The sequence below is a fragment of the Bombus pascuorum genome, chromosome 2 (assembly GCF_905332965.1).
Source record: "Bombus pascuorum chromosome 2, iyBomPasc1.1, whole genome shotgun sequence".
NCBI lineage: Eukaryota > Metazoa > Arthropoda > Insecta > Hymenoptera > Apidae > Bombus > Bombus pascuorum.
Genome location: NC_083489.1, coordinates 11,191,520 through 11,219,455, shown reverse-complemented (window position 1 = coordinate 11,219,455; position 27,936 = coordinate 11,191,520). Strand labels below are relative to the sequence as shown.

The window sequence follows — 27,936 nt, the reverse complement described above, 5'->3', positions numbered from 1 at the left end:
CCTCTTCGCCGAGGAACTTGAGTAATTCGCTTACGCATTCTCGCAACGGACTTACCCTTGCCTTCGCTTCCGCGGATTTCTGCCTGTGCCTGGACTCTACCAGCATCGACTGGATTTTCTCGAGCAGAATGTAAGAGGCGAGCGGAGAAGAAAAGGGTAAGAGCTGAGAGGGTGGAAGAAGACAAAGCGTTTAATCGGCTTCTGTTTCTTTCTTCCTTCGCGTATGGGATACAGTATGGCGTTTTCGTTTCAATTTCGTATTTAAGCTCCGGCCAGTTGTTTCTTCTGTTGCTTTTCTAGCCGTGTTTCGTTTTCATCGACTAGCATTCTCGATCTTTTTTATCCGAGACATTGTTAGGGAGAGGAATAAGTTACTCGTTCGTAATACAAAATTGTCACGAGTTTCTGCAATATCCGAGTTCTTCAAAATGAAAAGGCGGAGGGATGGAGTTTTAATAAAAACAACGAACCTAGTAGCTACGATATCTGACGATAATGAAAGAAAAATTAAATGTACGGACACGTTTCTATTAACGACGAGGCGGGGAAACGAGGTAAAGCGACAATGGGATACAGTAGCGTGGTGGGAGCGCGTTTCGAAGCTTCCTTGTTCCCTGTAAGGCCACTTCTGCCCTCTTCGGGGATGCGAAGTTGCCTTGGCTAATGCACGTTAATCGCACGGTAGCTGACGAACACTCCACAAACCTGACCCCCTCGACAACATGAATGATTCAGCGAGCGAACACAGAGAACGGAGGGTCGTTATTGTTATAAAGGGGGAATGAATTTTACACGGAGCCCGGGACAGACACAGATGGACGCACGATGACTAGCGACGTTTATAGCTCGGTCGCGTTTGAAATTAAATTAATAGGCTCGATGAAACGGGTGTTCTTGGCTGCTGCAACTATACCAGAGCACATCTTTGACCGAGTAATGGAGTGGTCGCGTAGATAAAACCTTTGAAAATCGATTAAGAATATGGTTTAAAGGCTGACGAACAAGAAATAAGGTGGGATATAGCAAAAAGCTGAAAATCGTCTGAATTATCGTAGTCGTTCGTCGTTGCCTAAAGCTGCCCTTTCTTCCTCGTTTTATGAAATTCCTGTCATAAGTCTCTCAGGTAAGTTGATTGGATTGGTCGGTCGCGGCAGCCGCATCTCGTAACCCCATTTCCCAGCGAGAAAAGCGACCAGGATTTATAGTACGAGCCGCCATATATTGATGCCGCAGCTTAGATTTCGATTTGGACGGAGCTTTAGGCGAGCGTCGAAAGGCGCCAATTTTCACGGGCCTCGTGAAACTTCCAATGTACAGGACGGATGAAACTTTATGAAATTCATGAGAGACGCCCTGTGCAGCCGGTGGGCCGATCAGCTCGCTCGACCGAATAATATTCCACGCTTGGAAATCATCGCGGTCGAGAACGTCTCGTGTCGGGAAAGTTTCGGGGACTTTTCGTAGGAAGCCACGAATCTTCGGTTCCAGAGGCTTAGAAATTTTTAAGCCACCGTCAACGATATTACTGTCCGAACTCGATTTCGTTTGAGACAGCCAATTGCTTCCCAACGCAGCGGGTTCGCGACTTAAGGGTAATGCGAATGAAAAGACACGATTGGATAGAAAAAAGTACTCACCGATCGTGGGGGATGTGTCTCGGCGCGTCCAACGTTTCACTGCATCTTCGTCTGTGATTGGAAAGCCTGCAAGCACACGTGAAACCAGAAGCGATAAGTTAATTCTAGTAAGCTTAGAGCTGCTCCGTGTAAAGATCTATGCTTCCTACTACTCGAATAGATAAATTCGATATCTAGACGATCGTGTGCAAAATTGCCTATAAGTACAAGCACGGGGGAAACGATTCGCAGCAGAAACGACGCGATAAGAAGCTTGAAATCGGTCGTGACGGTGGAAAAGGATTCAATATTGATTCGAGGACGAGCGGAAGAGGTAACCGCGTTCGCGACAGCGCGTTTCCGTATGTATTTCTACATTTCAGTCCGATCGGCTAGCCGATACCCTTCTTTATCATTTTTACGGCCGAGTAGGAGGTCGTGGTGGAGGCGTCCGCATATTTATCCAAGCGTGCCGGCAATAAAACACAGGTCTGGCGCGCATATCCGCCTGTACCATGGCTGCTTTGCTGTATAATATTTCGCTTAAGGAATTCGTAGACGTCGCGAGATGCGACGGCACCGAACCGCGCGGCGAGGTCGTGCAAATACGCTCGCGTACCAACCTACGTCTGATTTAATGCGAAAACGGGAGCGAGATTGTATCGCGACTGGTTGGAAATTTGACGAAGACACTGACAAACTATTCCTAGCGGATTCATCGAGTAACTTTGTGGATGGCTTCGTCTATTCGCCTGTCTGTCCCTTCGGTTCGCTGGAGAGTTATTTAGTCTAATAACGAATTCATTCGATGACACGCCGTTACATTGCGAGGTTAGTTCCGCGAACTCAGCGCGGAATGCCACGGATCTTATTCCTATTGAAATATCGTGGCAGAGAAACATGGAGATTCTTATATTTCCTTACTTCTTATTATACCAACATCATATATATATATATACGTACATTGCTTTATAGTATTGGAAGTACTTAGAAATGAAAGAAAAATTTTAAGACAATATATTTCCACAAGATTAGCACTTTGTTGAATAATAATTTCAATGCCTTTTCGAGTAGTTTCGTGATCACTTCATTAAATAATATTTCGATCTTTTAAGAAATAAATTTTCTGAAGTAGTTTTTAATTTAACATACTTTTATTGATCTTGAGGAAGCTTCAACATATTCGATCTTCTATGAAATTGTAAAGATGTTTGTAAAAAATGTTTTAAGAAGATTTGTAAAAGTCTTTTTTCGAAAGTACTTGTAAAGCTGCAGCTAAGCTCCTAGCATGATGTCCGACGTTATTTCGTTCAAGACGGTTTCCTCTATATTGACCTATCCTGAGTTACCAGTATTTCATTATTCGATAGAAGTTCCAAGTATCGATTTTCAGGAACGCTACGAACTTTCTCAACGACCCGATAGAACAAAGATAATAACGATAATTTATCGTTAACAATCATTTCTTATTATTATTGAGAATATCTAGCTTCTATACAAAGTTTTTCGCGCTGCAGGAGCAACTTTTCCAGTTTTCCGTATACCACCGTGGAATATGTCGAAGGATCGCGTTTAATTCGCGGAATAACGCGATTGGCTTCCAGCTTCTATCGGAATAAGAGTTAAGGGGGTCGCTGGATAACCTACGTCGCGAATTTAATAATAGAAAAAGTTTCTAGCCTTACAAATTTAACAAGAAACTTCGACCTGGACCCCGTCCGCATTCGGAAGTTTCCCATCTTCCGTAGTTCGGTTCCCGCGCATTCAACCGGACGATCCAGGCAATCTCCGCCAAAGAGATTCCATAGGGAATCGATATGTGAACGTCGGTTAGAGGTTGACGTGCTTTGAACGACGTTTATCTTGCCTCTTCCTATTTCGAATCGTTCAATTAACGGAATATTCCATTTTTCACTATTACGTAGGGACGTGATGTTAATTAAAACGAACCTCGCAGATATTCGATCGAGGCAAATGCACTGTGAGTTCGTACATTCACTGTCGTAACGGAGTAGATACTGTACGATCGAGGTCTACATCTGGCACGACTATCAACGTCAAATTAAATCGGTAGTTCCTGGAAATTACAGGTAGACCTAATCTATCTTTAATCACAGGTTAATCCAGCCACCTAACATAAACAACAAAGTAGAAATTCCTGTTACATAATAAAATACATTTTTAAGTACGATACATAATTTAGATCTTTCCAATTCCCATTTCCTGGAAATTATTAACTTCTTTTCATCATAAGAAATTCCACTTTAAACTCGTTTAAGACGCGAACGTTCGTATACGCAGTATTTTAATGACAATATTATGGCTATAAAAACACTAATCGTCTCCAACCATGATTTCACGGGATAATCACAAAGTATATACATGGAAGAACTTAATCTGCCCGTCCAATCCAGAATCACGCTCTCGCGGTAACGTCTGCCGGCTATGTCTAATCGCTCGTCCTTAACTTTCTTCTCTCTCCCTCTCTCTCTCTGTCTCTCTCTATGTCTCTCCGTACCATGAAAAAGAAACCATCTCGCACTTTTGTTTCACGTCGTTCAGTTCCTCCGTACAGACATGGCCGGACGAAAGTGTGGACGCATAGCCGCAGAGACAAATAGGCATGGTAGAAAAGCAAGCTATCGTTGTACAGTAATCCCAGACGTGTTTTCTGGGTCGGTTGCATCCAGGATTGCGGTTCCCAGGCGGCATTGTCTCCGCGAAATACGGCCGCGGAAGAAACGAAAATTATGCGCCCATCCCCTCTGCCCCTCTCCTTCTGCATTCAGTCGCCTCGCGAAATGCTTTATTTCCTTCGCCGACTAGCGTTTCCTCTTTCACGCGGTCCTCCACCTTTCGGCCTCTCTTTCCGGCCGAACAGCCGGAGAGAGTGACGACGAGGTCGTTTGCCTTTACGTCGAGTCATAAAGATCTCAGACATAACGCTGGTCGCGAGAGCACGAGAGATCTTGGGAGCGAAATCACGACGACCAATGGGAAGACAAAGACGAGGATGAAGAACCGAGAGACGGCTCTTACGAAGAGAAATAAACAGATGGAAGAGACGAAAGGTTAACCAGCGCTAAGAAGAAGGCACTGGTAGAAAGCTTCTTCGTTGGTAGACGTTGACACGCGTACCGTCTAATCGTTACGAAAGGGTTAAGACGTTGAGTGATAGTCGAGGAGCCAGGGTGATACGAGCAACGAAGGGTCAAAGGGATGAAATGCAAGTGGTCGCGTGCCACGATCTCAAGCAGACGCTTTTTGCCCCTTTCATCCCCGAGCACGCGTGTTCCTGTTATCTTCTTGTTAACTGCCACTCCAGATTTTCTCTTTTACGCTCTCATCCCTCTCACTAAGCGAATCCACTGGTTTTCCCATTTTGTTTCATTCGCACGTACATACTGTTCGCCATCGATATCGGAAGCAGCGTGTCTAGCGACCGGGAATCGAATCGAATCCGATCGATCGAGACTATGAAGTCCACGGTAACTGGATTATCAGGCAAATTTAAGAATTAAACGTGATTCCTTTCCGTATCGAGCTCCGCTGACGCCCGTCAAGTTGAATTACGAGCGGTAATCCCCGGGCGGAGGCTGAAACCATTCCGGCCGGAAATCTAATTTTTCGCGGAACCCGGTGAAGTATTGAGAGTAATAATTAAAACTGCAAATTCTTTGCCTCGGAGCCAGAAGCGTCCGCGAGTAGATAAGAACCAAATGAGGAACAGTCGGAAGAGAAATCGAAAAGAATACGGCGTGTTATTAGCGCGATCGGACGCGCGCCTCTCTCGTCCGATTTCAATAGAAGATGGAAGCATTAGCGGTTGGAATGGAATTAACGGAAGAATAATTCAAACGTGAAAATCATTTCGCCTGTAACGGTTCGTTAATTATCGCGATCGGATCGTGCGAAGTTGGACAAACGGCATCGGTGATTAGGAATCTGTAATCCGCGCGAATATCGGGGCCGAAAAGTGATTGCCGATAACGGTGCGAGAATGCCTGGCTTACTTGCATAATTAAGCACAAATATCGTCGCATAATTGATCGAATGCTTCGCATTATGCAACGTTATGCGTGGCCACGATAACCGTATAATTCAATGTATTCTGATTAGAGCTTCCTAACCCACATTCTGGCTTACCTCGTGCAAGAGATTCTATTTTGCCTGTTTCCGTGGTAATTTCCCTGAATATTCCGATCGAAATGAAATGCACGTTTTATTTTAAGATCCTTAATAATTAAGTATGTCTCTTTCTTTTTCTTTCTTTGCCGTCTGAAAGAATTATGAAAATCCAATCGATTTGTTCTTTAATCCCGTAGCTATTTCGACGTTATCCGATTAAAGCCCGTTTCTATGATATTAAGAAAAACCTTGGCATGGTGTAGTGAAAAGTTGCAGCGGAATTTCGTCTCGTTGTTGCTGGTACAGCGACCTAGCAACGATATGGATTCCAGGATTTGCAGAGAGCTCAACAAATGTTCAGCCTGTTCCACTTGATGTATTAAGTGACTGTTTTCGTTTTAACCGGATTTGTCGATATCGGATTACAGGCTCGATATGTTGAAGAATTCACAAAAGACCGACCGATGGGGATGAAAGCGTAGCAACGGAGGAAGGATTTCTCGAAATTGGTAATAACAGTATTTATCGTTCGATAATATCTGCCCAATTCGAATTGGGAAACTATAAAATTTGGCCTGTGTAAACTGTAAGCGTATCTTTTAAACACTGAAATGATATTTTTGACATCGTATAAGCGTGTTGTAAACGTTTCACGAAAATGGCACAAAAATTAACATCCATCCATATGTCATTCATAAATAGAAAATTCATCCGCATAAAGGTATCAATCATAGTTCCCCTATTTTTAAATATAATCAAAACGTTCGTACCCCGAGACACCCTTCATAAAACCAACCCCTCCAAACAATTAGGGTGTCACTCGTTGTATTTATCCTACTGGAAACTTTATCTAATTTGGTTGAACGATATTCTCCACACGAGTAAACGATGGACCCCATTCAATCGGAAGCCTACTCCGTTTCTACCTGTCTTGATCTATGAGCATGAAGCCTAAGCCACCCGAAAATACGGTTAACGGCGCAGGCGCGTTTCCGTGATCCTGCTGGCCGCTCCTTCGGCGGTGAAATCTCGAAAATGGGAAAGCAACGACGCCGCGCCGTTCTCCTCGCGTCGCCGACGAAATAAGATACTTCGTGAAAGTAATTTCCCCGAGAAAAGTAAGTTTTCGTCGAGTAATAGCTTCTGCACTGGCTGCACGAGACTCGCAGCTCTACGTATTCGCGAACGAGCAAGGAAGCTTCGACTCGAGGCTGCTATTGCCAGAAGAGATTCCACGCGAACGTGGAGCTGAGGTTAGAGGTCGAGGTGTAACCTTAATCGTTGTTGCCTTCACTTCCGAGCTTCCAGTCTCATCTTCTTCCTCTTTACTTCCCCATAAAGTGGCGTTTGTTTCTTCGATGCGAATTCTCTGTTGCAATTGAAACAATATCTACGCTAGAAATTTTTATTGGGCAAACAACATTTTGTTGCTAAATTACTACATGGACCAATTGCCTGATGTTCTTCAGAGTCCTCGAATCAGAAAGCACCTTCATCTTCTTTACTACGGAGATAGTTCTTTCACGAATAATATTTTATAGCACTAGAATTATCGATTTTTAATATTTACGTATGTTATATATCGCTAATTAAAAGTATAGTGTTGAAGTGGTCACCACTTCTAAGAAAACCCTACATCTGGTCTTTTTAGTTTTCTCAAGCGCTGAAGCCATCGACAGCTTATAGACAAAAGACTGGGACGAAGACAGACCATAAACAGTAGACAGACGACGATGATTTCAGGACTTTCAGTCATAGATAATACTGCTAGCATGCGGATCTAGACCAGCTCAAATTATATTCCCATTTGTATTTACACTTCTGTATTAAAATATATTTTCTACCTTACAATTTATCCACGCATTCCTCTGTTCACACATCTAATAACCTCAACATATAGTAAAAGCGAAGAATTTAATACGAGTCATTTGGTTAGTTTTGTATTAAGACAACGTAACCTGGGATTACTTGCTGTACTTAAACTCTCTCGTGCCTAACGATCAATCTTTCGATATCTGACAGCAATGTGTCTCCGAGATAGTAGGTTAAAGTTATCGTTGAGCATTTACACAATCCATCCGCACTCTCACTGACCAGGTACGTACAGTCTAAGCATCTACCATAAATCCTTTCAGCTCAAAATATCGTCGAACTATCTTTAAAAATTCTTAAAGACACGTCGTCACTAATATACATTTGCATTTGCATTTGATGGATATCCTATATCTTTTTGAATTATCGTTAATACGAATCGTTCCTTTTTAAATGAATATAGTCCGCGAAAAGGGATAAAATAATTAAAGAGATTCATTCACGGATGCACATTGTATTTGGACTTCGGCTAACAGAACATACGGTGACCAGCCGTTTGGTATATACCGATGTTTACCTTTGAATTTGATATGACGTTTAGATCCGATCTAAGTGATGTGGCTTCGTACCATTGACCTGATTATGAGTGACCATTGATTATTGATTACTGTTTGATCAGGCCGAGCCATTAATTACCGTCTGACCGTACCTGATAATGCTTGATTGTGTGCTAAACCTGACAGCCCGCTACATCAGAATATTCATCCTGCACGAAACAGGAGCATATGGTAGACTCTGTATCGTTATTTAGATTCAATCGCTACTGTATCTTGCGCAGCAATCGGCAATGCATTGCGATCGATGGTATTAACGAAGGTAACGACAAAACACCTCATTTTCCAGATACTGGTTTAACCAGTGAATTTTAAATGTTAACGTTAAGGTACTATCTTTAAGGTACAATAATATTAATATCACGTCTTTCGATGAGGACTTTTCAATTCATTTTTAAACTACATTTATTATTCTATCAAACCATATGAACTATTTTACTTTTCAAATAAATGTATAACAGTCGTCACACAGAGGTAAAAATGTTCCTGTAATTTATTTATATAAAACGAGATATTCAACCTTCGTGATAACGATGATTCCTCCTGCACTATAAATAAAGATTAAATATGGAAGGTGATCAAAAAATCTACTAAATTTCACTGAATTCATAAAATTCGTATGAAACACGCTTTTAAAGTTTTACGATACACAGATAGGTATTGTACGAAAACTATTTGTTAGCACAGAGCATCGTGGAAGATGAAAATCAAATCCGCAGAGAACGTGTCAAACGTAGCACCCGTGAACAAGTCATACCACGATGTGTAGGTTTTCTTGACTTTCTAGCAGGAGCAAAGCTACCGCTGACGTCCCTTCCATTCGTACAAAGGTAGAGCACGGTTTTTTCGCGTTGCCGAGCAATATGTCACCCTAGATTGCAGAATGTTGCAAAACGTGTCTGGGACACGTAACAGCATGCAACACACGAGCTGTACAAACCGTTGAGTCATTCGCTCCATATGCCGTATCTACCACTCACGATAACACTCGACTGCACGAAGCGTCTAGACGCGGTCGAGGGTGTGCAATATAACGGGGGTGAACAGAAGTATCGGTGACTTTTACATCATGTTACAACGCAGGCATACGTTTCCCCGCTATCTGTAATTACAGCTCTATCGTTCGTCGCATCTCGATTCCATGTACAGTCAAAATCATCAGTGCAGTGCAAGTTCATATATGTAGCTGAGCTTGTCGACGATCACACAGACTATATAATTGGAGTCCGTATAATAGGATCTCGTCGATTCTCCCTATTATTTTTACCATCCATAATAGGAGCTCATATTCAGATAAGTGAATTCAACCAGCAAAAGTTCAGTTATTAGAGTATTAACTAAAATTTCGTTGCATCGTGCGAAAGCATATACTTGCAGGTAAACTTGAAGGATCAGCAGTTTGAGTTTTTTTAGTGAAAGAAAAAGGGGGGAAAAAAGAAACGCTAGACGAATGTTCAAGTTTCAATTCGACTCCGCCGAGCTCGACGTTTGCCAACGAGACCAATGTCACGCAGAAAGCGCTGGCACCGGTTCAAATTGGCGGTCTCGTCTCCGGGGTCCTCATAGACTCCTGATTAGATATTCCAATCAGAATACCTGACGAGAATACTCACTTTTAGCGAATTCTCGGTGCACTTACGCGACACCCAGAGCCTCGTTCGCTCTAATTGGATCCGTCATTGTAATTACGCTGGCTTTGCAAAAATCGATTTTCAAAGTTCGTCCCTGGGAAACGAGCTCGACGTTACATCGTCTGCGTGAACTGAATGAATTTGTCAGTGTATTTCGTTGATATTTAAAAACTACAAAATTTATACCAAAATCTCGCAGTCGATCGATCGAAATCTCTTAATACGCCGATCTTTTATAAATAATTCTCTAATAACGAATAAAATGAAATTCTTCTATACTGACTGGGAAAATAATTTCTTTTATGTTGTCAGTAGTGAAAGAAACGATCAGATGTGTACATACCGTTTCATCAGCGACGAAACTATTGTTATTACCAAGTGTTAATACAAAGGTTGACATTAATACAATAGGCTGACCTGACAGTAAGTGACCATTATTGGGGCGATGCACTTTTTGGCAAAAGCTCGTTTCATTATCGGGCTGCGTAATTGGCGCATCCGGAATTTCGGCGCACCGGCACGGCGGCTGACTGGTGACTCAGCGAACCAGTGACTCACACTCCTCCTTTGCCCGTCTGCATCTTAACGAGCAGGATATGCGTTAAGATCAAATAAAGAGCTTCCGGCCGGCGGAAAAATCAAGAAACGTTGGACTGGCTAAATTTCTAGAATTTTTATCGCGTTCCCCGTATCTCGCTTAATGAATATTCCTCGCGGTGCACCAGCAAATTACTGGAATCCAACCGAAATCGTCTTCAATGGGAATATGATAATCAAGAGCGGTTTCTCAACAGGCATACTAATCGTTAGAGCCAAGGACGAAAAAAAGGGTGAGGAAAATAGGGTGTAACCAAGGTGACGTGCCTGTGAAGACACGAAAGGCTTATTAGGGGAAATCTCTACAAAATTGTACAGATTTCGGATCCTACAACTTTTTAATTTATGGAGGAAATTTATTATTTGCTTAGAGAGCTTCCACAATTAATTAATACACAGTAATAACAGTATAATATACAATATGAAAAAAAGTAATTGTCAAATGATTTCCAAATTCCTTAAATTAATTATGAACACAAATATAATATACCTACGACTTTGTGTACGAGCTTCTCCTATTTCTCATGGATTAATAGATCGTCCGATAGCGATCGTACGACTGATTCTATGGTTTGCTATGACAGAGGTATGAAAACTTACAGGGGTGAGAGTCCAAAATCTCATGTCTCGACCGAGCATAATTCTCGTGGTGGGTAACATTACTGGACTCGACTAGCTGCTCGTATATTACGAGGCAATAAATCTCCACCTCGAGATTCATGTCAGACATCTTTGAGATTAAGCTTCACCTGACCCGTTATCCTATGAATTCGTTCATCCCTCGCCCTAATGTGTTGTTCGTCTTAACCTACATCTCATACTTGGTCCAATCGTTAAAAGTTGCTCAAAGTGATGTCAAGAACAAACGACAAGACACAAAAAACGTAAAGATAATCATCGACTATGTATCAGGGATGAAAAGACACTGTTATACTATGAATGAAAAAAAGACATTTATCGCGATAAAAATAACGGCTTCTACACTGTCATCCTTGAACATCTTTGGAAACATAAGCTTACCTTACAAGATGATGTCGATCTCAAACTATCGATCCTTACTTTGAAACTTGAAACTTTACTCCGAAGAGAAGCCATCGTTATTATATAGCTATTAACGACTAAAATAGAGTGTCTCTTGCAAGAAGGAACAAGGATTGTTTAAAAGAGCAATCACATTTTAAGCTCAACATCCAGATTCTACTCCTATCTCAACGAACCGAGTCAAATATTTAATAAAAACGAGGGTACCGAGTGTAATTAAGCTTTCGTAGAATAATTGACGTTCCGAGTTTTTTTTTTTTTTTTTTATCACCGCGAAAGAATGCAACCGAGTCAATACTCTGGCCTCAATAGAGGCTGAAGCGCAAAGAAAAGGAGCAAAGGGAAAAGAAGGAACACGACCGCACGGCTTTCTCAAAGCGTGTGCCGCTACCGGCGTACTTATTAAGACTTATTACGGTTCTCACGCGCAGAGCCAGCTACAGCCTCCTTTTCTCAACGAGAAAAGCTCCTTCGCGCTGCCTCGGAGCAGTCACGGCGGAGCCGCGCACTTAATTGTTATAAATTGCCCCATCGGTTCGCGAAATGATTTACCGGCTCGCCTCGCATAAATTGCAACAAAGATTTTCGTTAAGAGAGTGATTTACGACTTCGCAACATCGTTCTCCAGTTTATGCCCGACGAGCATCCTTTTCTCTCGATGTCTCCTATCTCTCTCTATCTTCCCAATGTTCTCCTAAATTTCCCAAGGAATTATTATTCAATTTCCATCTACGAGAACGCTAACCTGGATATTTATTTCATTAGAATGTGAAACAATTCCTAATTTTACGTTTTATGAATTAGAAATACGACGTATTGTAATAGTTAGGGGAGCCGTGTATTAGATTTATTAGGAAAGAAATAATTTAGATGGCTTCTTTAGACGCTCTAACGATGAGATTGTTTCTCGTTAGACTGCGAATTTTAACGCGTGTATGCAAAATTTTAAAATACAGAAAAGCAGAAAATACGATAATACGATTATTGATATATGAAATATCGAAAACAGAGTACTCGTTATAATTTTTAATATGTAAAATGAATCTTTAGTCGTGTCCATAAAAACATGAAGCGTAAAAATCCATAGTCTGCTTTGCTATTAATCTTAACCCTTTTCCTTATAATGTCATGCGTTAACACGGTACTAAATAGCTAACGATCACTCAAGTAACTATTAGAAACAATCTATGTCAAAGGGTTAACGCATATTGCAGTTCGTAGCTATTACAGTTGAATGAGAATGGATTTATGACTTTACATAACGCGTGACGTGTGTGATGACAATGCCTAGAAAGTACAGCGCGATACGCTATTGTTAATTACTGGTCTTAAGTCTTGCATAAGAAGCGGTACATAGATCTCACTACTATGACACTCTCTAACAGTATTCCAAGTAAAGCGCCTGTGATTTACGATCCTCGCTATAAAGTATTCAAATAAAATTCACAGCAAATTCAAGAGAATATCGAAGTAGAAAGACTTCCGTATAGAATATTATTTCATTTACCAATTAAATATTCCAATATAATGTTTTCACGCTCGGATTTAAAATTCTACGAAACACTTGTTTCCCCGTAGTTACGGAACGTGTTAAAAGAATTAGCAGAAAAAAAAGAAACAATCGTTTCAATGAATCAAACAATTGGTATAGCTGGTTTTTCTATTCACAATCGAATATTTCAAGCGGTGTACGAAAGCATAAATGGAAGAGGCGGGCGTAACTCGGTTTGCATAGAGATTTTCACGGCGAACGCGTCGTAAACCGCCGTTAATGAAATTAGGTCTGGCCATCGGTGCCGCAACGGCAGACAAACAGAGAGAACGTGTGCGTTTCGTTGTGTCTCGGGTGCAGCTAGCACCTACAAGAAAAGTGACCAGATTTATCGACGCGAGACCAGCCAACTAATGGAAATGTAAATCGGTCTTAGGCGACTCGTTTGCATCGTAGGCGATGGAAAACGCGCGAACCAGAATACGAAGAAAGCTCGTCGGCATGCGTGAACACATGAATCGTCGAGAACGAGGGAAAAATAAATGGCTGAGACGACGACGGAAAGTCGAAAAGCAAAAGGAAGGGTGCATCAGAAAGAGCGAGGAGGTAAAAAAGGGGATTGGTTTGTGCACTCGTTACAGCGTCGTCTCACTTGGATGGCTTTTCGAGGAGGAGCGAATGAAAGAGTCCAGAGGTATTTGAGATCGCGCAGACTGCGCTTTGAGCTCGCACAGTCGGTTTGATGCGCGTATAAATACCTCGAAAGCGTGGCTCAGGACGCCATTAAAGCACCGACTGTGCTCAAAAGACAGGAACGTGTACGAGAGCCTGTTACCGATAAAACATCCATGTATATTGCTTCGTCGTGACTGCGAGTTTCAATCTAATAAACTTTGCGGCGAAGGTGCTACAATGCGGCCTGCGCACGTACGTTTCCACGAATGAACTGTCTCTGTGATGAATCTGTTTCCCCATGTCCATGAAGACGTAATGGGGGAGAGTCTTAAGGGTGACGAACGATGAGGCGATGAATTATTATTATCGCTGGACAAATAAAGATTTTGGAAAAAAGAGAGAGAAGTAGATTTTAGCACTGATAATACGTACAATAAATTTTTAAGTATATGATAATATGTTAGATATAGTTAGTTAGATATTGGAAATATTGTTTAAGTAAAGAACAATGTTATCTTCTTCAAGAAGGAAAAGGTATTTGATATTCAGAGAAAATTGTTACATCGATAATTCGATGTAGATATTCTATGTGATTCCTCGTGTAATGAAAAGGAATAAAGTTTCTTGTAACGGATTTAAGCGTTTCATTCTGTATTCCCTTTATGAATATGGTGAAAAGTAGAACTGCAAGTTCATAGAAAGACACGCGAACAAGAGTTCTGTATCGATTTTCTCAAATATATTCTTTCCTCGTCTTATCGTCATTATCACACTATCTTACATTTTACCTTACCCTACTTCTTTAATCGCTACACTTCGCTAAAGAATTTCTGAAAGGAAAACAGAAAAATTTCACACTCCATCGTTCGCAATCTGGTGATTATCGGTCCGATCTTTAAACTTGATTTTTTTCTCTCACGTCCCAGTTACTTCAAGATCGAGCAAAGTACGGCAGCAACAGTGGCTGGCAGATCTTGAAACGATCGAGAAGTGTCGTTTGCCGAGTGCTCGGCTCGCCTAATGTTATGAAAGGTCTCACGAAGTACTCGAACCGCACGTTATCGATTCGGCCGCCGTCGTTTCCGGTAAGTGACACTCCCTGCCCGATCGTTAGAGCGAATTCATTCACAGCATCCTTGAATTCCTTTATGTTAACGAACTTGACCCGCTGCGATCGGAAACGCGATGATATAGAGGGACGACGATAAAAACTCAACGAAAATCTTGATTCCGTTAAAATCACAGTGGCTCGCTGCCAGTTGTACTTCACCCTTTTCCGTCGTTACTTAAACGTCGACGATTCGCGATTAATGAACTCTTGACCATGTCCCGACCATCACGACAGGGATGAAACATTACGACGAACAATTACAGAACATCCACCATTGTCCCGATAATATTTCATTTCAACGACGACGAATCACGAGTTTCGAATTTCGCGTTAACTATGGGATCTATGTAGAGCAGATGGAGCGGAGAGGAAGGAGACTCGCAGTGGTAAATCAATGGAAAACTATTTCCCAAACTTTTCGCGTATCCGACAATCGAATGGCAACTTTTCACCTTTCGTTTCTCATCTCGCGCTCAAACGTGAAATTCTACGGTCGTTGAATTAAATAAAAAAGAGGCGGAGCAGAGGGGCAGAAAGGGGGAAAAAAGCTCTGGAATAAAACCGGTAGTTGTTGCAGGAGTCGGTGAATCTGTTTGACTTGGTCGACAACGGTGAAAAATAACGGAACTCTTCGCCATTTGCCTTACGCTATTTGTTTTCCGCGAATACTTTAGTCGAGCTTCACACTCCGTCGGTTTTCGCTCGAGCCGCAAAATTGGCTGGGTAACGAGCTAGCTCAGCTCCGCGAAAACTTTCGAAGCGTTGAGCCGGAATAAAGCAATAACTCTAATTGATCTGATAACTTAATATGCGAACCGGACAATACTGTCCTCTTTCGACTGCAAACCTGACTGTAAACCCATTCTCTATTGTTCGTATTTCTACGTCCATACTCGCCCAATACTTTACACTTAAGCAGCTAATACACTTTACCACGCTTATAATGCTTTAGCATAACGTCGGATACCGGCGTATTATTTTTTACACGATTAACATTTCCATCTTAACTTATGATAATAAACATTATCGTATTAGAATTTAAACTTCGTTTGGAAATTCGTGCATTATATGGTATAATGGAGAAATGTGTAAACTAATTAAATGCTCGCATGTGAGGGAAACACTTGAAACTCGCAATACGCCAGAACGTATTATCATGTAGCCCCAACAATTGCCTAGGGGTGAATTTGAAAATTCCGCCGTGCGTAACGAAGCCATTAAGGTATTTTCGCCTGCAGCCGTCTCATCAATAAACACACGTTTAGGCGCATAAATTCGGGTCCGATCGATGTTACCTTTTGCTCAATCAGATATTCGTAGATCCATCGTTTGCTCAGATACACCGCATCACTATGATCCTCTACGTAATTATACACACGGCGCGTATCAATCGTATGCACGATTGTGTTTACGATTCAAATGACACGCAGGTTTTCATTTTCACATTGATGATATGCAGAGTAACTCATGGATAGTCTCTATGAAAAATGATATTTTTGTTAGTCCTCAAAAAGACTGTATTTGACTACACTTGCCATATTTAATATTGTCCTATATCGACGAATAAAAATCTAAATTATTTTCGAGTCATAACGATACAAAATTTTCAACATTACATTTACCCTTTTTTCTCTGTCTTTAATCATAATGATTATCGGATGATTAGGCAATATAATTTGCTTAATATGACAGCACGTCTCGTTAAGTAGAAAAATTAAGAAGTTTCCTAGGGATGCTGTGATGATTACTTACTATGGAGATTGGTATATTAGTACGGCGAGAAATCTCAATCAGGCAGGTCTGCTGCAAAACTTTCTCGAATAGCGACCGCTTACTCATGACCAATGCGATGGAGAATTTAGATGAGCATCATGGTCTCGATAAAAGCAGAAGCGTGGAACAAAGTACGACTTAACGATCTACAATAGGAGCCACTGACAAATTTGACCGTATAAAAAGAAGTAGCTGAGAGGATCGAGATTACGCTGTTAAAGTAACATTAACCGAGAAAGTAGTTTTATATTAATTGATAGAAAACAAGACGAAAGAAACGGACAATCGTGATCAGATATGCAGGAACAGCGAAAGAACACGGAACTATAAAGATAACGGAGGTTGGAAAAAGAAGAGTAGCAAAGGAAGACGACAGGAATAAAGATGAAACAGAGAAAGAGGTAAAATGGCTAGGAGTCGAGAACTCGCGGCAAAGTTCGTGAAAGCATCGTTCGTCCCTGGTGATTTTCCGAGGCGTATCATGGCCACTAGTTCCTATACTATATGTATAGGTATAAAATCCATCGTTCTGCTTCTATTCTGCTCGCACCCTTTACAGATCCCTCTCCTTTTGCCCTTGCTCTCTATCCTTGCCCTCTACAGCCCACGGTTCTTGTCTGACAAACTTATGTCCGCGATAGCTACTCTATAAATAAATCCCCAAGCTCTTCGGGAGAGGCCGCGGAACCTTGGGGATATAAGCGAGGAAATTGAGAAAAATCGCTGTATACCATACTGTATCGATAAAGTAATTACTACGGGCGGAGCTTTCATTACCAGACTGCCGATATCGGTACGTCGTACTTAAAGCGAATCGGGGACGTCCACGTGCCAGAGGCTTGCCTTACGAAATAATCGATACTATTCTCGAGTAAAACACCATCCATCCATCGTTCTAACGCTTACAGATCGTATCGATTTCGATTGCTCGGCTCGACGATCGTGAAACAAAGCCAACGCGAAGTTTCAGTCGCGAACGAGGGCAAACTTATTACTCAGAAGTGTAATATTTGAGCGAATGATTTTAGAATACAACATCGTTGGCTTACTCGCTCGCGAGCGCGAGTTTTGGCAGCCAAGTTTGAAGCAGCAAACTCAAGCGAGGCGCCAGTCGAGAATTATGCAAGTTTCTAACCCCAGATTAGGGATTCGCGATGTATCTAATGGCATTATTAGGGTCGTTGCTAGGAAGTGGTACTCTCCTCGAGAGTGGTTGATCCCAGGGTAGCACTAAATTTCTGGTTTATAATGCAAGCTAACTGAAGTACGAAGGAAGGAGAATATTGTTGCGTCTTTGTGTTTCGCCTTTGCATCCTTGTTTCGACTGTTATACTTCCCTATCTTCTTCGTCTGCCTTTAACTCTCCCCTCCCCTACCGCTCTCAGCTTCCTATCATACTTCATCTCTTGCTTCTACACTCTATCTCTACCGCGATACACGTAAATTCTAGGAGGATGACCTTCTATGGTTTGAACAAATGGGTTGCCTACACCATATCATGCTTTGTGTAGTGAAGCATTTAACGTTTCTATGCTGTTCCACTTCGTGTGCATGTATTAATTAGTACCTCACGGACACTGTGAAATTTACCCGTAGAAATCCGTGTACAAAGTATTTAATTAACCTGTCACGCGATCTCTGAATGTTAAGCAGCGTTTGTGTGTTGTCCAAAATTTTCCACGTCACTAACAATATCTCGTTAATATCGATCCATATACCGTACAAAGCGTACTTTCGTGCCTATAAAGGCAAAGAAAATGTAATTTTTTACCATTCAAAATAAACTTTGAACACCCCTGTTCTTTTTCCATCGTTTTAATTGTTTATATTTGCTATATATGTTACCTACTTCGGTCAAACGTATCACGATTCGTTATACCGAAATATATATCTACTTTCTCTGAAGCCTCCTCGCGCAAGTTCGATCGTCCTAATCACAATGACTGAGTGTTCGTCGAACCAAGAAATTAACTAGAACAGCGATCCCCTTGAGAGACTCGAATCATCGCTGAAGTTTGGCCAATAATTGACGAATTCGATCCAGGATACCCGTAACGAGAATTCGATAGAGTAGATACCGATACCGTACGATGTAACGTGTTTCTTGGTAACACGTGGGAACGAGAGTAGCTTTATTTCGAGCACGAGGCAACTAGGCGAGGGTGTCGAGCAACTCCATGAGAGGAAAACGGAAAAGCGGAAAGAATAACGGGGACTAGGAGAGGAAATAAGAGCCGAGAGAAACAATGGGAAAGGTCGCGTTGTACAACAAAGACGAGGAAACGAGGATAAAGAACCACAGATGGGGAACAACGACGTTATTATATTCAGGAGAAGGGATAGGCCGGTTGGTAGTCGAGATGACAAGCCATTCTGAAAATCAAGTTACTTCAGTCGGGCCGAGAATCCAGAGCAGGGCGTGTCTGTTAAATCAAAACTTTCCGCACGGGATGTGTCCAAGAAACCGGAAACTGGCTGGCTTTCGCTCTCGCTCCCGCGAGGTTAGATTTCGTCGCCCCTTTTCTCCTTCCGCCAAGCAGTTGGCCGAGTTCCTTCGACGAATTTCGAGTCAGCCAAGCCAGTCAACAAGCCAGCCAGCGAGACGAAAGGGACACGGAAGGTGAAGAAGCGGCAGAGAAGTTTCGAAACAGTCTGTCAGCTGGTTAGCTCTTAACGTTTGCGTGTTTCTCTCGCGGAAGCGGCAGAATAAGCGGCGATAATGCGAGCTAACTCCATGATCGCGACTTACGACGTTTCCGCGATCTTCGCCGCTTCCGCGGAACCGTTCTTTACGAATTCAGACAGTTGCGGGGAAAAACTTTTTCCGCCGTAGCTTTTTCTCGAGAAGAAAGTCGCGAGCGACGATGTCGTCGCTGAAATGCACGCGACGTTATGATTTATTTATCTTTGGGTGGAAAAAAAGCACGCGCCGCGTTGGAAGTTTTAGGGAAATCGCGTTTATGTAAATCGAACAGAAAAAAGCTTTTATTCGAACGGCTGAGATATGCGCCATTTTAGACTGAATTTTATAAATATCAGGAAGAAAGATACATAAGAAACGCTAATCCGTATTCTGGATATATCTCGTGTTGTTTGTATTTCAGGAAAGTAAATCGATCTAACTCGAAATAACTTTCCACAATAGTAATCGGGGGAAAGTGATAAAAACCTACTCTGGAGAAGATATCATCAACAATTTCTATCTCATATACAACAGAATCCAGTTAGCACGAAATGAATACAAAATCCTTGGAACCTAACGATCTTGAAGTCACTTGAAGTTGGATCCAACAACGTCAAAGTCATTTTATGAAGATGTAACTTCAGAGTCATACTCAAGAAGTCCGGGTCGTTGCAACTGTTCGATACATCAGTGTAGTAGCAATCTTTTCGAAAGCTTTTCGCATTAAACCAACTTTTACAGTGTACTAAAGAAATGTTGTCTCGATACGACGAGTACCTAACAGGTTACGAGAAAGTAAGATAAGTCTCTAGATCTCGTATCCGCGGAATATTAGAAGCTTCCGTGCATCATAGATGATCGCTGGTAGAAATGATTTCTCCTTTTCTTTGATATGCGCCACTAAATGATTACGATCAGTTTCTATCTAACGTTTTCTATCTTCATCAAGATCCATGAGTCGAGTTCTTTTGTCCTGGTTTCGCTCAGGTTATTACTGTTTTCAGTTCATTTACGATGGTACTTTGCGAAACTTCTCGTTCGCAGTATCTTGCTACGATACTGAAAGTGCAGCAGCCACGGCATCGTGAAATAGATAGGCAAGTTCCGAGACACGAAGCTAATGAAAATGTTCGAATAAATGTTTGTTTCCGCCTTCTCACTTGCAATAGTGTTTACGTTTAAAATTGCTACTGGCGAGCTTCAACGAATATCAGTCTCAAGAAAATAGCCCTGTTACACGTTATAACATCAACACCGTTCAACTGTTTTCTATATTCACATTTGCGTACTATTTTCTTGCCACAGTGTCCCTGTACGCTTCAATTTGTACGGATCCGAGACTTCCATTGCACGCTATCGCGGCGCTATTTTCACGCGATAAGATTCTAACAGTACTAGCAGACTCATATTTGCACTCGAGAAACAGCGTGTCTGCATTTCGTTTAATACCGCGTTATTGAAGGAACCTCGAAACAATTTAAGCAAGCTTATTATTCCAGCTTCTCTAAAGATTTCCTCTTTCTTGTCCGGGAATTTCCAATTTCTAATCAATTCCTTCGTATTTTGATATAATTGAAAGCATTTGATTACGCGTCTTTAACACTTGTAGGAAGTAGAAGTTTTTCGATGCACGAATCGTTACGGAACGGCTGGCCATAGCGATTCGTGAAACGCGTAGAAACAGCATGCAATGAGGCGAAAGTGCGCGCAACGAGCAAGAAAACGATGGTTTGCAGGTCGTATGTATCGATTGCAGTGTCACTCCTGGGAATCGACGAGGATCAACTCGCGAATAGCTAGTTGCAATGCGCGCTATCCTTACTTCCCTTCTTTCTTATGTTCTCCTTTCGACTTGCCCTTTGCACAACCGCAAGCCGTGAAACGCATCGGAACGATCCTTATCCCCCCGTGGCAATAATTTCAACGCCAACAACGCCGTACGACGAGATATCTAATATTCGCGCTCGGGCTTCCAAGTGGAATTTCTTGTTCGCGCGAAGGGTAACCGCTAAACCTCGTGTACTCAATAGCAGCTTAAAGCTCTCCGCTACGTAACCTTATCACACCCACGGGGTTCACCGGTGGAGCGTGAAATTTAAACCCATCCTAGCCGCGGCATAATCAACATCGTGAAATCAATGGACCAGCTCGACTAGCACGACTGATCGATGACGAAGAGAGAGAGCTCGATCGCGTGGTAAATGTTTAGCCGACGAGGTTACGCGCGTTCTCGATTTTTCGTACGATTTAGCGAAGTTTCCCTGATGCATCGATAAAACTAATAAATAAGAATTTTAGTATTAGCCTGTCTTCGTTGAAATTGAATTACACGTGATGTCGGCTTATAAATATTTATAAAAAGATGCATATATCTGACAAGTCGATATAATTGACCTAATGAGTTAAAACAAAAATATGAACTGCGTTAATAACCTTCTTAAATCTTAATAATCTGCGTAAATAAACTGCGTTAATTTTCAATTAAATAATTATGTAAATAGGCAAGTTAAAATGCAAAAAACGACGGTAATTGCTACACTTTCGCCCTGGTGCACGATCATTAAATCTCATTAAACGAAATGCTGTGGGCGAGTTAATTGGGCAGCCCCCTTTCGTCCATCGGTCTTCCGAAAACGCCTGAAATTAGCGCGTTTTGGTCGGACTGGAAACTCCACCGCAGCAGAGTCGACGTTTCTACTGGGAACTCGACCACCCTCTTTCGTTTCACGCGTAGGTATTCGTACGCAAAACTCTCAAACCGGTCACCGATGCTCTGTACATGGAAGAAAACAGGCACCTCTGCGGCCGCAACGCTTCCTGTTAGCGAAATTTTCCAACGACTCGCGCCGAGATATCTCGGTTACCGTGGCTGGAAGTAGAAACAGAGTTAACTAGTCCGCCGTGAAGTTCCACGTCCGGACGTACACGCTCCGGTTCGCGGGCTTCCGACAGCGCCTTTCACCGCGGAGATTCTGACACGTAGACGTCTCTCTTCAACGATGATTCCTTGCCGTTCAACATTTTATTGCGACGATGAAGAGATCATAGGCGATCGCTTTAAACGATCACGCGAGTTTCACGAAATAAGTCGTTCGTTTGTACGTTTCTATTTCACTGTTCCATCAAACGAAATCGAGGTGTAATCGATCAGAAATGAAGATTTTTGATTAAAAATATATCGATGCGAGTATTTGACGCGTTTCGCGACAGAAAAATAAAGCTGATCAAACGAACTGCTGAAAAGTCGCATCGGTCAACTATATAAATTGAAACATGATGTTACAGACACTGTGTTTTAAATATAACCTTAGAATGTATTATTATCCATGCCATCTTCCTACGATAAATAAACTTGTAAATTATTTGTTTCTGAAAAGCGAACTCGACTAATTGGGCTTCCGAGAGGCCCAAATATTCCGCAACAACATGAATCACAGCGATATTACGAAAGAGGAAATTAACGTTGTCATGAAACTTTGGTCGTGCGATCACGGATCAAAGAGAACGAGTTTTTTTTACTAGAAACTATTCTCACGGACGTGCACATCACCGAAGGATTAACTAATACGTCGCGAAGTTCAGCTCATGTTATCCAGCCGTCATAACTCAACAGCGGAGTACAGGTCTGATTTCAGGCAGGTTTCGTGAGCTCGAGCAGTTTCGTGAACATTATGCGATAATACTAACAATTTATACGAATCCGTGACAGAGACGTGCTTAATGTTAATTGCGACCTCTTAACCATCTCGATAACCATCCCAGGATTACAAAACGAACGATGGTAATTTAACGGTGATAGCCGATTTCGTTTCGCAACAGTGAAAGGATCTGAAAAATCGGATAAACTGGAATCCCTATCATCGATACCTTCTTTCTGCTGACGATGTAATGTAATACGTATCAAGCAGACGACTTACGTATAAAGTACTAAATCATGAAAGTGTTTTATGAAACGTTGACTCTTTAAAGTGGTTTGATCAGCGAACTATGATGAAGCGTAATGCATCAAACATCACTTTGTGGTTCTTTCCCCCCGTCGACATCGATACCAGGGACGAGGTGAAGGAGAGGGTTTCCTCATCCTCGAATTTATTAAATTTTATCCTAGTCACTGATGGCGTCGCTTTGACAAAAACGAGATGAAAGGAAATCGCGTGGGTGTGCGTTGCCCTGGGAAAAATCTCTTAACCGAATGAATATCGAATTCCATTTGCGTTCTATAACGCGATGAAAGCAGAGTGGAAAATTTTTCATCGCATATTTTCCATAGGATCGTTATCTTTTCCGACGCGTCGGATAAAATATTTGTTCCAACGATCGGACGGCGAATAAAGTTTCGAAGGTGACGCACGATCAAGTATTGATTTTCCCGAAAGCACCGGGCGAACACACGCGAACTTTAGATACGGCCAGGATAACAAGGGAGTTCAAAAATAGGCAGTTCGGATCGATGCAGGTGCTGCTTGGTCCTTGGAACGGAGTTAACCAAACAAAAGCTTATCCTAATACCGCGCGATTCTTATAACTTCTCGCATTCGTTCTAACTTTTATTCTATTTTTCTTCCTCCCCTCTGCCCCCCCCCCCCCCTCCTACTTTTTCCTTTTCCTCGACTATGCCTCTCGGTTCCCTACACAGCACTTCCATTCGTTGAACATACAAGTACTTTAATTATAAGTACCGTCACGTAATAACTTCTACGCTGGGAGAATACTAATTACAACCGCGAGCCCGACACTCAAGGAAAAACCTGGAGGAACGGAAGTGGCATCGGTTTACCAATCTCCAGCTCACGTCGTGGCCGCGTTGGTTCTTTAATAAACTTCAAAGAACCCAAGCGACAAAAAGAAAAGAGGCCAAAAGGATGAAAGAAATTCCGTGGAATGACGTTCATTAAACGGGGTGATAGTAGTTAACCGACTTGGGGGCGACCAGGCGACCAAACGAGTAGTGGGGGTTGGCAGTGAGATGAGACGAAGAGCCTTCAAACTAAACCACCGCTAGTCCCCACAACCTAATCCAATATAAATCTCCTGGTATAAAGCTGTTCCGATTAATAGCTCGACAAACCAATGTGGTGGAGGCCAGGCTGCGGCTATATAACCAGCACCAAGTCCCCTCGAGCGAAGCCCTCAGCCCCCTTCCTATATTCCTTTCCTCTCTCTGTGAACCGCTCCTACCGCCATCACCATCAGCGTCGCCACCGACACGACCACCACGATCCCTGGCTGAATCCTGAGCTACATGGATAGTAAGGAAACGAAGAGGAAGTGCAGCAAAAGGATGGGCGGTACAGGACGGCAGCGGGAAAGCAGAGGGAACGACTGAAACCCGCGTTCCTAAGACCTACCGCCAACTTTATCCCGAACTTAAGAAATGGCAGAGCTAATGAGCTTTTAAATTATTCCGTGGCGTCGCGAAAGGGAGCGAGGAGGGATGACGGTAAGAGAGACAGCGAGAGAGAGGTGGGACGCCTGGGGTAGGCCCGAAATTCTTAAATAGAAAAGAACGCCGGAGAGGAAGGAATTGAGAAGAGTCATAAAGAACTGGCGTTCCGGGTAAAAAACAAACGATGAGGGAAAAAAGTAAACGACTACGACGACGACGGCGACGCTGAACTAACGGGGAATGTAACAAAAAGACGCGTGTAGACGGTTTTTTTCAAACGTCGCAGCGTCAATGTAAGAGACATTCTTTCCAAAGTTTAAGGAAACGGCAGCTTATTCGTCTCGCATTCTCAATAAATTGCTAATTAGCGAACGATCACACTGATAATTGGTTGACTTTGTTGAAATCCGAAACAACGAACGGTGTTTTAGAAACACCAGTTAATACTTCACGTGTCGGTTCGCTAAACGAAAATAAAAATCTGAAATAATTGGAAAGTTGGACAAGCGGGGAAAAGCGGATGGTAGAGGTCAGCGAGAAAAAGCGAGACACGCATAGACCGTGTATCGAAATAAAGGGAAGTCTCGTAGGTGGAAAGTATCATCTTGCCACTTAGACAGATATACAGTGTATATGAATCCCGGAGGATCGCGCGAGTACATTCGTACCTTCCGTATCCGGAGACTTAGATACAATGGATACGCCCTGGGAGACTCTTTGCACGAGCCAGTAGGCGCAGAAGTACTATGCCGAAGGTGAGACAGAGTGACAAACGCGCGAGAAAAGTGGCGCGACTGAAATGGTGAAACTTCTAAAATGGAAGCAGCGAGAGGTACGAAACGGTGAAAAACTGCCAAGATTAAAATCTACCGCGTACAGAGAGAAATAAAAAAAAGAGAAGAACGAGAAAGAAAAGAAGAGCAGAAAAAGAGGAAAGGCAAAAATGAGAGCAAAGAATAGGAGCAGAGAGGAGCGGGTGGCGTAGAAGGTCCGGAAGACGACAGGGTCAGTACGAACGAAATCGGGAAACAGACGGAAGCGGGAAATGGTACTTCGCGCGTGATGAAAAGAGAAAGACGGAGCAAAAGCCCGTAGTAGTTATACATCTATCTCTGAATATTGGAATAACTCGAATGCCGGTTTCCCGACGTTTATACCTCGCGGCGTGTCTATATAGACCGAGATATTCGGACGATTGCCAAGAACAAGACATTCTTTACGATGCTCGTTCCCCTTTTTCCCTCCTTAAGCAGCCACAAAGAAGGCAAGAGGCGGTAAGACGGTTGATGCGGCTACAAGGAATTCCTCACCTTTTGTCGGGTATCAAGTCAGCGCGAAACCGATGTCTCCAGTTTCGTTCAGTGTTGAGATTCCGCGCGATCCTCGGTTACTCTTCTATCTTGTTTTTATCTATCCTGTTTCACAGCAAGGGTGCAATCTAGATCATGGAACATGGACTACAACGACGCGATAGTCGAGGGACAAAGACGCAGAATAGCGCGAGATAGAGAAGAATTCGTTCGTTGAATGTCGACGAATTCATCGTCCATCGCGGTTGGTTGGTTCGTTGGAACTGGAAAAATTGCGAGCAGTACAAAATTCTCAAATTCTCGCCGTTTACATTTCGACGTCTATTTCCCAACATTCCTCTCGTTGCTTGAAAAGCTCCGCGCGAATGAAACCGTGTAGGCAATTTTATTGGTGGACTTCGATCGATGACGGTATCACGGCATTTTTTTTCCCTCTCCGGCGCACTTCTGATAGATAGAAATAAATTATTACGAGTTTACGTCCGGGGAAAAGGAAGAAACTGTTGCTTCGCGCGAAGCCTCAGAATCGAGCCGAATCAAGTCTAAAATTGACTAGATTGAGTTAGTAATGGATTTGTAGCGGCGAATTGATTTTCCCGGCACGCGGCCTTCCCGCTGCAATTTCGTGCCTGCCTGTAGGTATCAATTTTTCTACGCAACCCTTCCTCCTTCGATCGTTTAAATTTCTCAATATTTTTTCTTCCTCTTTAATTGCACTTTTTAATTCCCGTTCAACTAACTTTTAAGATACACATCGAACGACGACTAAACGCTATTAATCCGATTCGCCCGTACCAAGATAACGTTCGAAATGATCAGTCAAAGTGCACAATACGGATTATTGTTTGACGCGTATGCGCTCGTTGAGCTACAATGTACTGTATTTAATGTTAAACAACAGCGACAACGAGGGAGCTATAAATACATATTTAACGTTGCTCCATGCAACGGTTGTTTTTCAATCACGGCACGCGCGCATGCAACAGCGAGAGCTGATCGACGTAATTGTGTCGAGCGTTATTGAAACGTAAGATAGTAATATCGTTAAAATAGATAATGCAATTGGTAATTGATACAGGATCAATTCCTCGCGCGGCCCAATCGATTGAATGTAATAATCGCCGATGGACAAAATTTCACAGTGTTAACTCGAATTAGCGGGTCAATCGATACCTATTAAAATTTATCAACCTTTAATACCATACGTATAAATTCTACAAAAGCTGCCAAATACCTCCGCGAAACACGATGGAAAAGAGTAAGCTCGACACGTTTAAGCGAACAGAGATTAAATTTCGTTGATTTTGAGCATTGAAACCCCAAATTCCTCTGCGATTCAATAAAACTATCTATTCTAGATTTCTCGAGAGCGATCTTAGTGGCGAATACCAATGATTCCACCGGCAACTTCTTTCCAGACAACTTTCGAACGATCCAGGAATTTGGCGCGATCGATCGTCCAAGTTCGCGGTTAACCTGGTCTTCCGTTGAAAGTCTCGGTCGTAATACAGGACTTGAACGCGATTATTCATAGCCAGGGACAGATAATCGATAATACGTCAGGTCGACGGGTGGCGGTTGCCGCGAGGTCTACCAACGACGTTTGGATTCCACATCGAAACGTTCCGAAAATCGATAATCGTCGAACAGGTGTGGCTAGACGTGTCCGCCTACCGCTCAAACTGTTCCCGATAATTCGCGACCCGATGTCTCCTGCTCTTTGGCGATTAGCCATTGTTTGCATGCTCTCCAACCCAAAGAATTAAAAGACAAAAATCTACTCACGATACGTCGATAACTTAAACCTTGAAAACTTTTTTAATATCGCGCAAAAGAATCCAATAGTTCCGGAGAATTTATTTGCGTTAGAAGCGATAGAATTCGAGATTTGTTAACTTTGAAACCTTATCGATGATCGTACAGATTCTCATACATAGCTGCGAAACATCGTCGTGAGCCTGTTTCAATCACCTGCCACGACTATCGACCAATTCCGTTTGATCTTGGCCTTACATCATTGGATGGTAGGAGAAGGCTTCGTAACATCCTATTTCTACGTAAAGTGTT

General features: G+C 42.4%; 1 protein-coding gene across 4 annotated transcripts in view; it reads right to left on the bottom strand.

Annotated features, from left to right (window-relative positions):
- The window catches only part of LOC132916513 (discoidin domain-containing receptor 2), a 225,951-nt gene that overhangs the window by 177,145 nt on the left and 20,870 nt on the right, over nucleotides 1-27,936 (bottom strand). For 3 of the 4 annotated variants that reach the window (XM_060976591.1, XM_060976589.1, XM_060976588.1), the window contains exon 3: nucleotides 1,638-1,703. The exons of the other annotated variant lie outside the window; for it this stretch is intronic. The gene's annotated coding sequence lies outside the window, so the exon portion shown is untranslated. The remainder of the gene's footprint in view (nucleotides 1-1,637; nucleotides 1,704-27,936) is intronic. 4 annotated transcript variants of the gene reach the window in all.